This window comes from Lissotriton helveticus, chromosome 4_1 (assembly GCF_964261635.1).
Source record: "Lissotriton helveticus chromosome 4_1, aLisHel1.1, whole genome shotgun sequence".
Taxonomy (NCBI): domain Eukaryota; kingdom Metazoa; phylum Chordata; class Amphibia; order Caudata; family Salamandridae; genus Lissotriton; species Lissotriton helveticus.
Genome location: NC_136063.1, coordinates 181,647,407 through 181,661,169, shown reverse-complemented (window position 1 = coordinate 181,661,169; position 13,763 = coordinate 181,647,407).

Sequence of the window (13,763 nt, the reverse complement as noted above, 5' to 3'; positions counted from 1 at the left end):
CTGCATGAAAACCACTGTTTGTGTATTTTCCTGAGACATACTGACTACATGTAGGACATGGTGATATAGTGCATAGCTTTTGTATCATGTACAATATATAACAAAACTAATTGAATTATATTAGAACTGGCACTTTCTGTTTGGCTGTGGTGATGCCCTAGTCAGGCACAACCTACCACTCCCTTCAGGTGGGGGTGATTACACTGACTGTATAACCTGCACTCACCCTTGGGTAGCTTGACACTGTGCAGTCAGGCTTATCACAGAGGCAATGTGTAAAGCATTGGCACAGCACCCCCTCCCACTAAATACACAGAGGATCACAAAATAGACTTCACACTTAGTGTATGTAAATAAAGTTTATATTCAGCACACACAGTAACCAACACAACATGAACATAATGTATTTCTGGGCATAAATCACACTCGGAAATATTACTAGCAATTATAGGCCCAACCGTGTTGAAATGACATCAGTGGTATGCATACTTGGGAAAGACCCTATTTTAAGCCCCCAACACTCTTATGCAGTGCAATACGTTGTCAAACCTAGCCCACCTCTCATAATTCTTATAATACCACACAGTTAAAAGGGCACACCCCAAGTCACAACACTATCAGAAATATGTACACAGAAAGAATTATAACACTTTTTAGCAGCAGCACGGCCTGAGGCTGCACGGGTAAAATCAAAGTCATACGTAGTGTTCATCTAGCAAGAAATTGACATGTAAGGCAACTCCGGCAGCCAATGTCGTGAATCACATGTGGTCCACAGACTGTCATTCCCACACACACACACATTCACTCAGAACTGATTTGTGGTACAACCGATATCAGACATGTCTGTACGGAAGGCGCCCCTACACATATGAACACAGCAACATAATGCATTCTACTGATACCCATCAGGTCAATTAATAGCACACTACAGACCCGGTGGCCTAAGTCTCCCTCTGACCTCCAACTCAGCCCGACTACCCTACATCCACATATTGGAAATAACCAGTCTTCCCCCAGATACGAGGGTGCATGCAGTCGAAGAAAACACACTTAGTCATGGTCCCAGGGAAGCAGGTAGAGAAAGGTCGCAGGGCTAATTAGGAGGCAGTCATCAAATGGGGGTTGGCCACCACTCGGGGAGTTTACCCACAGGATGCAGAGCTTTATCGAGTTGAGCGCAAAAGTCGTCACTCAAAAGGGTTCCACAAGGGCCATCCTGCACAGCCAAGTTCCACAAGGGCTTTCTGACCAAGCCAAGTTCCACAATGGCCTTTCTGCACAAGCCGAGTTCTACATGCAGTATCTTGAGCTGCTTCCGGTCGCTCTCAGGAGCGTTCCTTCAGCACAGTCAATCACTCTCCCTACCCAGCCTCGAGCTGGCCAATACTACCTGCCAACATGATGTCATCGGGGCTGGGTAAGGAGAGGGCAGTTGGTCCGCTGCACTAAGGGCCAAAAAGGAAACAATCGATGAATGGGAAATGTAGTACGGGAGCCTCTCTGAAGAAAGAGGGCACCCTGTCAGGTACACGTTAATCAGAGTCACACCCAGGCAATCTGGGCACAACTTCTGCTGCACAGTGATACGAGTCGCACTAGACAATTAAGGCTTCACACAATGAAGAGTTGCACTCTCAGTACTTTCCTGGAAAGGAGGCACAACACCTGGTGCGCCTTGATAACAGCCACACCAGACTTTTTCAGTCACACACAGCGAAGATTTGGAAATTCCATACCTCTCTGTAAATGAGGCACAACTTTCGGATCATGCTGATATGGGTCACACTAGGCAATCCCGGTCACACACAATGAAGTGTCGCACAGCCCGTACCTCCCTGGGAATGAGGCACAATGCCTGGGGAGCATTAATATTGGTTGCACCAGGCAATTCAGATCACACACACAGCCACAAGTTTAGCAGTGCCACACGAGGTACAATGACGCACTACTATGGTTACGCTCTCACCTCCGCGGGTCGCAACCTGTGAATTGGACACCGTACGCAATGAGCATGCAGTTGGCGTGTCACACGATAGAGATACGGCACAATCAACGAAGCAGGCCACACAGGATCCCGTGTCCAGTAGATGAGCTCATCACCAACAAGATGCTTATACATGTTGAGGTCCCCAAGAGACATGGGCCACACACCTTAGATGGGGCAACACTTCTGGGGCTCCGCACAAAGCAAACCGGACTCCAGGCACAAATCTAAGTCCCACACTCATGCCTCGTTACCAGTTCAGACCCAGCAGACGATGTGGGCACTTAAGAAGGCACCGTTCTCCAGGTCTCTCAAGTAGATGTTGTGGTCCCTCATAGGAGATCTTTTATGTTCCTGAGACCTGCAAAAGAATAGGTGGCAAGCCAACAAGCCATTAGAGAGCACACTCCAGGGTGCCACACAGCCATAGGTAATCAGTGCAGGCCAGCCCTTATTCAGGAAGGGCACACAGTCCCTTTCAATGGCAGTAATCTTCCTTGTACCCAACATATTCCTCTGGCCGTGTGCAACACGCACTTCCAGATTCTCCATTCTCATACCCGACAAGTGTATCTCTGCCATGCTGAAGTGTGGCTCCAGTATTATAATGTAGTGTGCCTGTGAAGTAGGGGTGGTCAGAGGGTTACCCTTTCAACCACAGATGTCATCCATACATTTCAGTCCTGTCTGTCATGAGGCCACGGAATGCATATCTTAATCTTTAATGGGCCATGACCTGTCTCCCAAAGGCCAAGTGTCAACATGTCTTCCTTCAATCTCTCCAGCCAGGCCCTCAAAAGGCAGAGGTCTGCTGTTCCAGGTGCATGCCCACTATTTTATAGCTGTCACTACGGAATGCACAGATGCACTACCCCAGCCTCCAGTGTGGGATGGAGTCAAACTAAAAGGCACACAAAGGGTTTTAGAGCAGAGAAATGCCCACTTTCTAGAAGTGGCATTTCTAAGCTAGTAATGATTAAAACACCTTCACCACAGAAAAGAGTTTGTCATTGTAAATTCAATGCTAGGAAACATTATGAGGCTGCTCCACTGCAATCCACTATTGCAGCCTGAAGTAATTTCAACCATGTCCCCATGTTAGCCAATGGTAAGAGCAAACCTCATAGATAGTGAACACACACGGGTATTCGTCACTACCTGGCAGGGAACACACATGTGTACCTGCCTGCAGTTATACCTACCACTCGCTTCACCCCTTAAGATGTACCCTAGGGGTTCTTTAGTGGTAGTGAAAGGCCCGTTCAAGATTTGCTAGTGATTTAGAAAGGCCAGCCTGAGCATAAGCACAATTGCACATTGTTAGATTTGGGGTTCTCTAGTTGGCACAGGTAGGTACTTGTGACAAATAGGGACCCTTGCCTCTAGTCAGGATAAGGGGATTACACTCCTAAAATAACCCCTGCTCACCCCCTTGGTAGCTTGGCATGAGCAGACAGGCTTATCTCAGAGGCAGTGTGTAAAGCATTTGTGGCCACATATAGTAACCCAGTGACAACACAACAAATGGACACCACGCAAGGTTTTTATATCAAAAACAAGTATACTCTATATAGAGTTACCACAAGACCATTAAACAAAGAAAATACACAATACTGTTACTTTAAGATGGTAGATTTAGCTTAGTTAAGCTCAGTTCTTAAGATGCGACACTTTGCATCAAGGTACCTTAGTTTACGTTGAGCTTCCACGACAAGCAATGTCGCAGCAAGGGAAATGCTGCAAAGTTCAATTACAAAGAAATAGAGACGTTAAGATCTTCCAGATGCGGCATGCTTCTCCGGGGATGCGAGAAGTTCTCTGTTCGATGCGTGGACTGCAGCGGCGACACCCTTATCCAGCGATGCGACGGCAACAGCTCCAACTGCGACACTCTTCTCCCAGGATGCGTGAAGCATCCGCGCAATGTGACAACTACAGCCGCGACATCAATGATGTGACGGCAGCAGCTCTGACGGTTGCGCACTTCTCAGGGATGCGAGGCACTTTTCTTCGATGCGGGGCAGTGCAACAGTTCCAGAGGCGACACCCCCCTTCAGAGTTGCGACGGCAGGCACAGTGACGGCGACACGCTCCGACCTCGTTGCGAGACTCTTCTCTTGATGCGGTGCAATGCAGCAGCTACAGCGGCGACACCCTCCTTCGGAGTTGCGATGGCAGCAGCAGCGACACGCTTCCTCTTTGTTGCGGCACGCTTCTCTCGATGCAGTGCAGTGCGACAGTTCTAGCAGCGACACCCTCCTTCGGAGTTGCCACGGCAGGCACAGCGACAGCGACACGCTTCTTCCTTGATGAGTCGCGCTTCCAGCTCCTTGCGACACAAAGTTCCTCAGAAGGACCAAAACAGCAGCAGGCACTTCCAAAAGAACTCTGGGGAGCTGGGGGTTGAAGTCTGTTGTCCCTGAGACTTCAGCAGGAGGCAAGCTCTTTTCCAAGCCCTTGGAGATCCTTCACAAGTTGAAAGAAAAGTACACAAAGTTTCTTTCTCCTTCCTTTGGCAGTAAGGCAACCACTCCAAGCCAATCCCCCAAGAAGCACTTCAGCTTGGGAATAGTTTCTCCTCAGTTTCTTCAGGTTCCTCTCCTCAGTAAAGGTTTCTTCTTATTGTCCAAATTGATCTAATTTCAAGGGATCAGGGTCCCAATATTTATACCCCAAAATCCTTTGTTCTCTGAGGGGAGAGGGGCCTTTGCCCAGGCCAAACCAGTTCTGAAGCACTCCGTTTACCAGACTTCTCTTTTCCTTTCACAGTGCAGGACAGAAACATCAGACGCCCCACAGGAGGTGGAGCCGGCATTGTGGAAGGCAAGTACAGTCCTGGAGCACTTTGTTTACAGGACTCCTTCTCTTCTTTCAGTGTGCAGGGCAGAGACATTAGCTGCTCCCCAGGAGGTGGAGCCAGCATTGTGGAAGGCAGGCACAGCCCTATTCAACGTTCAGGTGCAACTCCTCCCTCCCATCTAGATGCGTATCTTTCTTCACCACTGGGCTGACTCATCCTGTCTCTTGCAATCCCCCAGCCCTGTCACTCACAAAACCAGACAAAGGAATACACAAGCTAGCAGAGGCAGGCTTGAAAGGTTAGACAGGCAAATACCTACTTTCTAAAAGTGGTATTTACAAACACAGAATGTTAAAACCAACTTCACTAAAAGATGTATTTTATCATTCTGAGTTCAGGCATACTAAACTCGAATTTCTACCATATTCTCTGAGTCAGTTAGGATTATAAAATATAATAATTCTAACAGCCCATTCTGGCCTATGGAAAACATGTATTCTTGCAATTGTGAAGAACGAAAACGGCTGTAATTCACTATTAGGACATGCCACACACATCAGGGCTTGTCCTAACTTATACACACAATGCACCCTGCCCTTGGGCCTACCATAGGGTTGACTGATATGAAGAAAAGGGAAGGTTTAGGGACTGGCAAGTGTGTGCACTTGCCCAGTCAGCAAGGCAGTACCAGACTGCACACAGGCTCTGCAAAGGCAGACCTTAGATACATTTTACAAGGCTGCTTCTGTGGGTGGCACAACGAGTGCAGCAAGCCCACCACCAGCATTTGGATTTACACACCCTGGGTACACTCAGTGCACTAGACTAGGGTCTGACAAGTAAACAAAATAGCCAAACATGGAACCACTGATTAATACATCAATTTACAATAGGGAGCACTTGCACTGTGGCACTGGATAGCAGTGGCACAGTGCCCAAAGCATCTAATACCAGCACAAACACATGAGGCAATGGTGCCAGGTCTAACACACATACACATACCCACAATAGCGGACTGGACACATGTTTAACAACATCATATATGCAAGTGAGCAGACAGGCCTGCAATGGCAGGCAGGACACATGTTTAGGCATGTCATTGTTGCAAGCGTGCACACCGGCCTGCAATGGCAGGCTTGTTACAATTTAAAAAACATCAGTTAAGCACCACTTCCTAATGTTTGTAAGAAGGACATGTGCAGTTCCCCACTCCATTTACGGAGGGAAAGTGCAAAGCCCTAAACCACTACAACAGAATCGGGAAACACTACCTGAAGAGGGTATACAACCTTTACCACGCATTTTTTACCACGCAATACCATTACAACGCTGGCATTACAACGCAAACCATTACAACGCATTGCCCTGGGGGCGCTCTAGGATAGGGAATAAGTTTAATTTTCTATCCAACACCTTCCCTAGTGTCCACGGGGACTGGAGTTGGAATAGAAAATTATACTTACCACTATCCACCACCTCTAAGCGCTATGCGTTGTAAAGGTATGCGTGGTAAAAACCGCGTTGTAAAGGTATGCATGGTAAAAGTATGCGTTGTAACATCATACATCCCCTGAAGAGTATCAGGTCAAACAAAAGAGGTTTAAAGAAAACATAGGAAAGGAACCATCTTAAACTGCAAATGTTGTCATTCCCGAACTAGATTGCAGGTCTCAAAAATTAGCTTCCTGTTCTGTTATATAATGTTTTGTCTTACCATAGGTAATGTTATGTGTGCTTCCAAAGCGTACTAACACCAACATATGTCGGTCTGAGGAAGTTACAGCAAAACTAAGCAGGTTACAAGGTTTCTTCTTACATTTTTCTTGAAACAGTGGGAGTGCTTTGCACAATCAAAGGGCAAAGAAAAGAAAATGTATGCTGGATTGTATATTCTGTACACCATAAACCATCAAAAAGAAAGGAGTAAACACCTCAGATTGTATCTAGGGATGGATTTCTACAGATTTTTTTTCATTAAAATGATGGCACAACAACTTGAAGTGCCTTTTTGAGTTGTACAAGAAATCTTACATGGCACCTTTTGGAGACTATGCTGCCAGCGTAAAGTGTAGTGGCAGATAAAATAAAAATAAATAAAATAAATATTAAATGCAATGAGCAACCCACAGTCACATGTAAGCACACAGCCATATTCTGCACTCTCAGCACAGTCTAGAGCCAGGTCAGCAGATATTGAGGAAAACCTAGACATGTCAATTTTCCAAAATCAAATAGCCCCAGCGTCAAAAGTGTTACCACTGCGACAAGACCCAAGTAATAAGTTTAGCAGGATACATACACTTTTGTTCATGTTCATGTGCATATGGCTTGCATATATGTTTTGAGTACAGTTGTGATCACCACTATTTAGCAATCTAAAGCCCAGGCAATGCCTTTATGCTAAGCAAAGATTGTTGAGGAAATAGCATATGAAGAAAACAATCTTCATAATAGCTTCAAAGAGCCCAGATGTGGTAGCTACTGCATCCTGGGGTTTTCTAAAAGATATTTATGTAACGGAAACATGCTCCTTGCCACTGACACTATTGCGGGTAAAGAATGGGCAGAGTGAAGTGTTCCAATCTAACGAATGTGCCTAAACCTTCACCACAGACCTCGAAGAGGCACATTTTATCTTATTCGGGCAACCAAGTATGAGCATCGAGCATTAAATATTGTTACCGCTTTGGTCTGTAACTAGGTACTGAGGGGCAGATATACAAGCCCCTTCCCATGTTAACAAGCATTGGAAATGCAATAGGTCTCGCATTAGAAAAGTTGGAGCTATTGGTCTTGTAAATGTAATAATTTTTTAATTTATGTTTATGTTTTTATAATAGCAAATGTATTAATTTTGTTATTGTAAATGCCAATATTTATAGAATTTGCAAATGTGACACCTATAGCATTATTAAAGCTACATGTTTAGTATTCCCCTGACTTACATGTATTGATATGACAAATCTTAATGGCTTATACATTTTATAAGTAATTATTAATTAGATAATAATTTTTGTAATGTATAATGGCACTACATTTAAAAAAAAGAATTTTGTGAGAAGATTGTGTTGCGTATTTTATATTTTTTTTAAATCAAGATTAAAAGTGTAATATTAATTTTTTTGTACTTTTGTAATAAAGCTTTAAACATTGATACATTGCATTTTTGCTGAGAACTGGGTAGAGTGAGGGTGTGAGGGTGGTAGAGTGAGGGAGGTAGAGTGAGGGCGGTAGAGTGGTATAGTGAGGGCGGTAGAGTGGTATAGTGAGGGTGGTAGAGTGGTATAGTGAGGGCGGTAGATAGATAGAGTGAGGGTGATAGATAGAGTGAGGGTGATAGATAGTGTAATTATGTGGTGTGTAATTATGAGGCACTGAGTGGTATTAGGAGTGTATGTTGCGTTGAGCGCAGTGTAAATATGTAGCATATAAATATGTGGCACAGAGTGGTATTTGGAGTGTATGTTGTATTGAGTGTAGGGTAATTATGTGGCGTGTAATTATGTGACACTGACTGGTATTTGGATTGTATGTTGCATTGAGTGCAGTGTAATTATGTGGTGTGTAACTATGTGGTAGTGAGTGATATTTTGAGTGTATGTTGCGTTGAGCGCAGTGTAAATACGTAGCATAAAATGTTGTTGCACTGAGTGGGTGTTGTAGTGTATGTTGCATTGAGTGCAGTGTAATTATGTGGCGTGTAATTATGTGACACTGAGTGCTATTTGGAGGGTATTTTGCATTGAGCGCAGTGTAATTATGTAGCATTAATTATGTGGCACTGAGTGGTATTGTTTGGAGTGTATGTTCCATTAAGTGCAGTGTAATTATGTAGCATATAATTATGTGGCACTGAGTGTGTGAGGGTGCAGGGTGTGTGAGGGTGCAGAGTGTGTGGGCGCAGTGTGTGAGGCCTAAAGTAATTTGAGGGTGCAGTGTGTGTGTGGGCTAAAGTAGTGAGAGGACGCAGTGTGTGTGTGGCCTAAAGTAGTGTGAGGGCGCAGTGTGTATGGCCTAAAGTAGTGTGTGGGCTCAGTGTGTGTGTCATAAAGTAGTGTGAGTACGAGTGAGGACGAGTTCCAATCCTGGTAGAGGAATGTTGGCTCGGTCATATTCCACAGTAGGTACAGAGGTAGATCTGCTGAGGCCGGGAGGGGCTGTGGGGTACAGGGGAAAACTACAGAGAGAGAGGAGGCAGCAGCGATAGGGAGATGGGGAGCCGAGGAGGGAGACATGTATGTCAGAGAGGGGCTCGAGGCAGCGATAGGTGAGGGACCCCGAGAAAGCCCTGAGAAACAGGAACAGAAAGTCTGTGATAGCGGGAGAGTCCGGTTGACTGAAGGAGACAGGGGGGCTGGAGGGGAGGGGGAGGGTTTGGGGGAGAACGACAAAGAGGTAGACTGAGACAGATGTGAAAGAGAGAGAGACGGAAGAAAGAAAGAGGAGGGGGGCAGAGAAGCACAGAGAAAGAGCTGGAGAGATAGTTGGGCGGAGAGAAAGTAGTTAGGTAGAAAGCGCGTGAGGATGGACCCATAGGCAAGAGGGAAGGCAGATGGATCTAATGTTACAAGAAGAGAGAAGGGTAATGAAGAGAAAGCGGCACAAGTTAAATAAGGAGACACGGCCGGCCGGCCGTGAAACTGAAAGCACGGCCAGCCGGCCGTGAAAGACTTTGATGCTGCAGGGGGTGGAGCGGCACCAAGCTGGGCAGACACGGCCGGCCGGCCGTGAGTTGACTGAAGGAGACAGGGGGGCTGGCGGGGAGGAGGAGGGTTTGGGGGAGAACGACAAAGAGATAGACTGAGACAGATGTGAAAGAGAGAGAGGCAGAAGAAAGAAAGAGGAGGGGGGGCAGAGAAGCACAGAGAAAGAGCTGGAGAGATAGTTGGGCGGAGAGAAAGAAGTTAAGTAGAAAGCGCGTGAGGATGGACCCATAGGCAAGAGGGAAGGCAGATGGATCTAATGTTACAAGAAGAGAGAGGGTAATGAAGAGAAAGTGGCACAAGTTAAATAAGGAGACACAGCCGGCCGGCCGTGAAACTGAAAGCATGGCCAGCCAGCCGTGAAAGACTTTGATGCTGCAGGGGGTGGAGCGGCACCAAGCTGGGCAGACACGGCCGGCCGGCCGTGAAACTGAAAGCGCGGCCGGCCGTGAAAGCCTTTGATGCTGCAGGGGGTGGAGCGGCACCAAGCTGGACAACAGATGGCTGGCGATTTGATGCTGTGCATGCGCATTTTAGGTCAATGCGCTTGCGCATTGACCTAAAAGCGCACGGGCACAGCATCAAATCGCCAGTCTAGGTAAGGTCTGTTTAAGCCCCTATAGTCTCGCTCCGCTCAATGCGCATGCGCATTGAGAGGCGAGACCTAAAAATGACGCAAATGCAAGGGGCTTGTAAATCTGACCCTTAGATTTCCCAATGTCTGACTATCATCCGCATTGTTGCATACATGAAAATCATACAATGATGTATCTCGAAGGGCAGTAAATAAACACTGAAATGCATTGAAGAGATGGTTGAGCCTGTTGAGATCACTCAGACTGCCTGGGATTATTCTGGTTTAGAGGTTATCATTGCAAAATTAGTCTGGTAACATGTTAAAAACAGAGAGGCATAGCAGTTGGCTGCTACCACTCGTAGCAGCAAACTGCTAAGGTTCTCTGAGAGCCTGTTGATTAATGTCACATTCAACAGCTTCAAGTGCCACTGATAGATTGTTAATATCAGAATGGTACTTTTACCTGCCGCCAATCATTGTCCCTCCCCCAGTCAAAATCCCACCTAACAGGCGCTTTGCAGATAATTACCATTGTAAGTGTCGGCATCTGGAAGGATAGCACTCTTTATACATGGTTTGCGGGTTAAGGCAAGTGGGAGAGGTCAATAAATTGCTAAATCTGATGGATACAGGCACTGCTTTTTTAGAAGGGACCGAATTAGTATTTTCATTGTTAGAAATAATGTTAATATGGTATTCAGCATGTAGGTTTGTGGTCCTCAAGGTGCTTATACGCATAGCCAGGTCTTCAGGTTCTTGCGGAACTTAAGAAGTGAGGATGAGGCTCTGATGTGTTGAAATTTTCTACACACCTTATGCCTTTTCACCTCGGCAAACTCCAGCATAATGTCCTTTCTTGCTACATTTTGTGCATGTGAAAAACGTTGCTAAATAACCCGGACTATTTGAAACAATGTTAATATGATATACTGCAGTAGGTTCTTTCAGTGTGTACTGAAGTCACTGCAGTTTTATTGCCCACTATTTGGCAATAGTATATTTACGTAATGACTATCAGTTCAATAAATCATCTGATTAGGAATATGAAACAGGTTTGTGTATGTTACCTAGAGCACTACTTTGTAGCATCCTGCATATTATATTGTAAGGTGTTTCACCAGCTCTGCTCTGCCAGTGCCTGTGCTCTGTTGCATTGGAATGTTTGGGTCTGATGATGCCTCGGAATGTTGGGACTGAGAGAGGCAGAGGGACAGTTGGTCATGGGCTGAGCAGCTCACAGGCTGCTCCTGGTGGGGCTCTGATTTACTACTTATCTACATGATGTCCTGTACCTTACTACCTGTTATCTTCATGGAATAAAGAATCTTGAAATACTACCTTCCTGAGTGGACCTTCATCACTACACACTTTTTATGTGGGGCCCGGTTTTATGCAAGACGATTATCACACTAATAAAAACTCCAATCTGTATGGAATTTTATGTGTGCGATGATATTATCTTTTTCAAGTTTTGTCCATAAAATGGAGGATAACATGCAGACTTTGCAGCTTATGACCCCACAATGCACGTTCCAATAATTAGAAGGCATTTTTCACCCAATAAATATTGGCACGTTTGACCAGGGGACGCACCTTTTACTACAATCAGGGGTAGATTTACAGACATTTTATTCTGGGTTAGCGTCACAGAATTGATGCTAACCAGCACAATTGTTTTTTCTTCATTGGCCTTCCAGTAAAAAGTAACACAAAGCAGCGTGAAGCACTGCTTTACATTAGTTAGCGCCAAGGAGTAGTTACATAGGTTGTATGTTGGCGTTCCCATGCAACCTTCCATGCCTTTTGACACAAAACCCTATTTGTAAACAATAGTAGACAGGGTTTAGTGCTAAAAGTTAGCGCATTTAAAAGGACGTGTTGAAAGGAGAAATGTTTTTATTTCTCCATTCTGTTCTGATTTTGTGAGTTTGCAGCGCAGTGAGGCATGTCATGGGACTATGGCGCAAGGTGTGTGCCTGGCGTGCGGCAGCTAAAAGCTGTGCCAGCACTAGGTAGAGGCAAGGAGAGAGCGATATCTGTGTAGATATGGCACTCCCCTGTTCCCTCCCTGTCACGCAGCGCAGCATTTTTGGCTGCTGTACTGTGTTTGATGATTGTTTTAAAAATGTGGCCTTCAAGGGTATATTTACCAGGTTTTAGTGCTGTGTTTGCACCACAAAAGTGATGCAAAACTGTGCTTAGTTTTTGTTTACTAATTTGCTTCCCCGCGCCAAATGTGTTTAGTGCTGGAAAATCACTCGAAACTAGCGCCAAGCAGCACATATCGCTTGCTTTGCATTACTTAGCGGCAAGGGTGCATACCATGGATGGTGCAGGGGCGTTCCCATGCAACCACCCAAGGTTTCTGACACTAAGCTCTATTCACTTAAAAAAGTAGAAAAGGTTTATCATAAGAAAATAGCGCCCACTTCAACCAGGAGCTACCATGGAGAAATGCTTTCATTTCTCCTTTCTTGTCTGACTTTGCATGTGTGCTGCACTGTACAGCACACATGCGAGTTGGGAAAATGTTTACAGTTAGTCTACGCACAGTATTTGTACTGTAAGAGTATCCTTCCAGTACAAAACCTATGCTAGACTCACCAAGACACCCTTGTATTATGGTGCAAGGGTGTGTCCGTGGCGCACAGCAGGAAATTTCGGCACCGGCACTAGGGAGAGGGGAGGAGAGTGCCTCATTTCTGTAAATATGGTTCTCTTCTGCTCTCTCCTCACACATCACAGCGCAGCATTTGCAGGTGCTGCACTCCACTGCGTGCGAAATTAGTATATTGGGGACTATGTATATACTGAATACAATGAAAACCGGAACACTCATTATTCCTATATGTTTTTAGTAACAGGACTTAACGTACATACCTGTAGGTATTGGGCCATTCATTATAAGGGTCTGGGTGTATCCAAGATTTACTGGATTTTTACAATTTTTGTCAAAAGCGTTCTGTTCATTCTGCAGGTCAGGACCGGATATTACATGGATTATTTTAAGCAGTCCCCGATTAAACCTGAAATTGGATTTATGAACCTAGGGTGAACGCTCTCAATAAGGAGCTCTTGGTGTTCTCACAAAGACTGTAGAACACCATCCACTAAATTATTGGAAAAAGACCAAATTTATTTTTGCAATGAAAAGCTGTAAATACTAGGGTCGTCATTTACAACAAAATGGAGCGCCGACTCAAGCCATTTTGCTGCACCGACATGCTTTATTTTAAAAGCACAGGGATGTGTCGTATTTACAACAATACAACACATTGGTGCGCTTTCCCTTGCTCTGGCACACAATTTGCTACTATGCACCAGGGCAGGCCCCCTTACGTCATGTTTCAAAGGGGCCTGCGTTGCTGGGATGATTATTTTTGTGCAGGAAGGGAAACCTTTATGCAAAAAACCAACAATGTATGGACATTTTCCACTTTCTATCGTTGCTGTAGAATGCAGCAAGCATAGAAATAGTTAAAAACAAGGAGAAATGAAATTATTTCTCCTCGTTGCTCCACTCCTATGCCCCCCCCCCCCCTGGGGAGGCATAGGATTCTGATGCATTCCCAGCTTTACCAATCATTGTAAATCTGGGAATGTGCCAGGTTCCATGGATGTTGCATCGGAACACCCCCAGCAACACCCATGGAATGCCCCTTTCATGCAGAGTAATGCGTGAATGGAGCCATATTT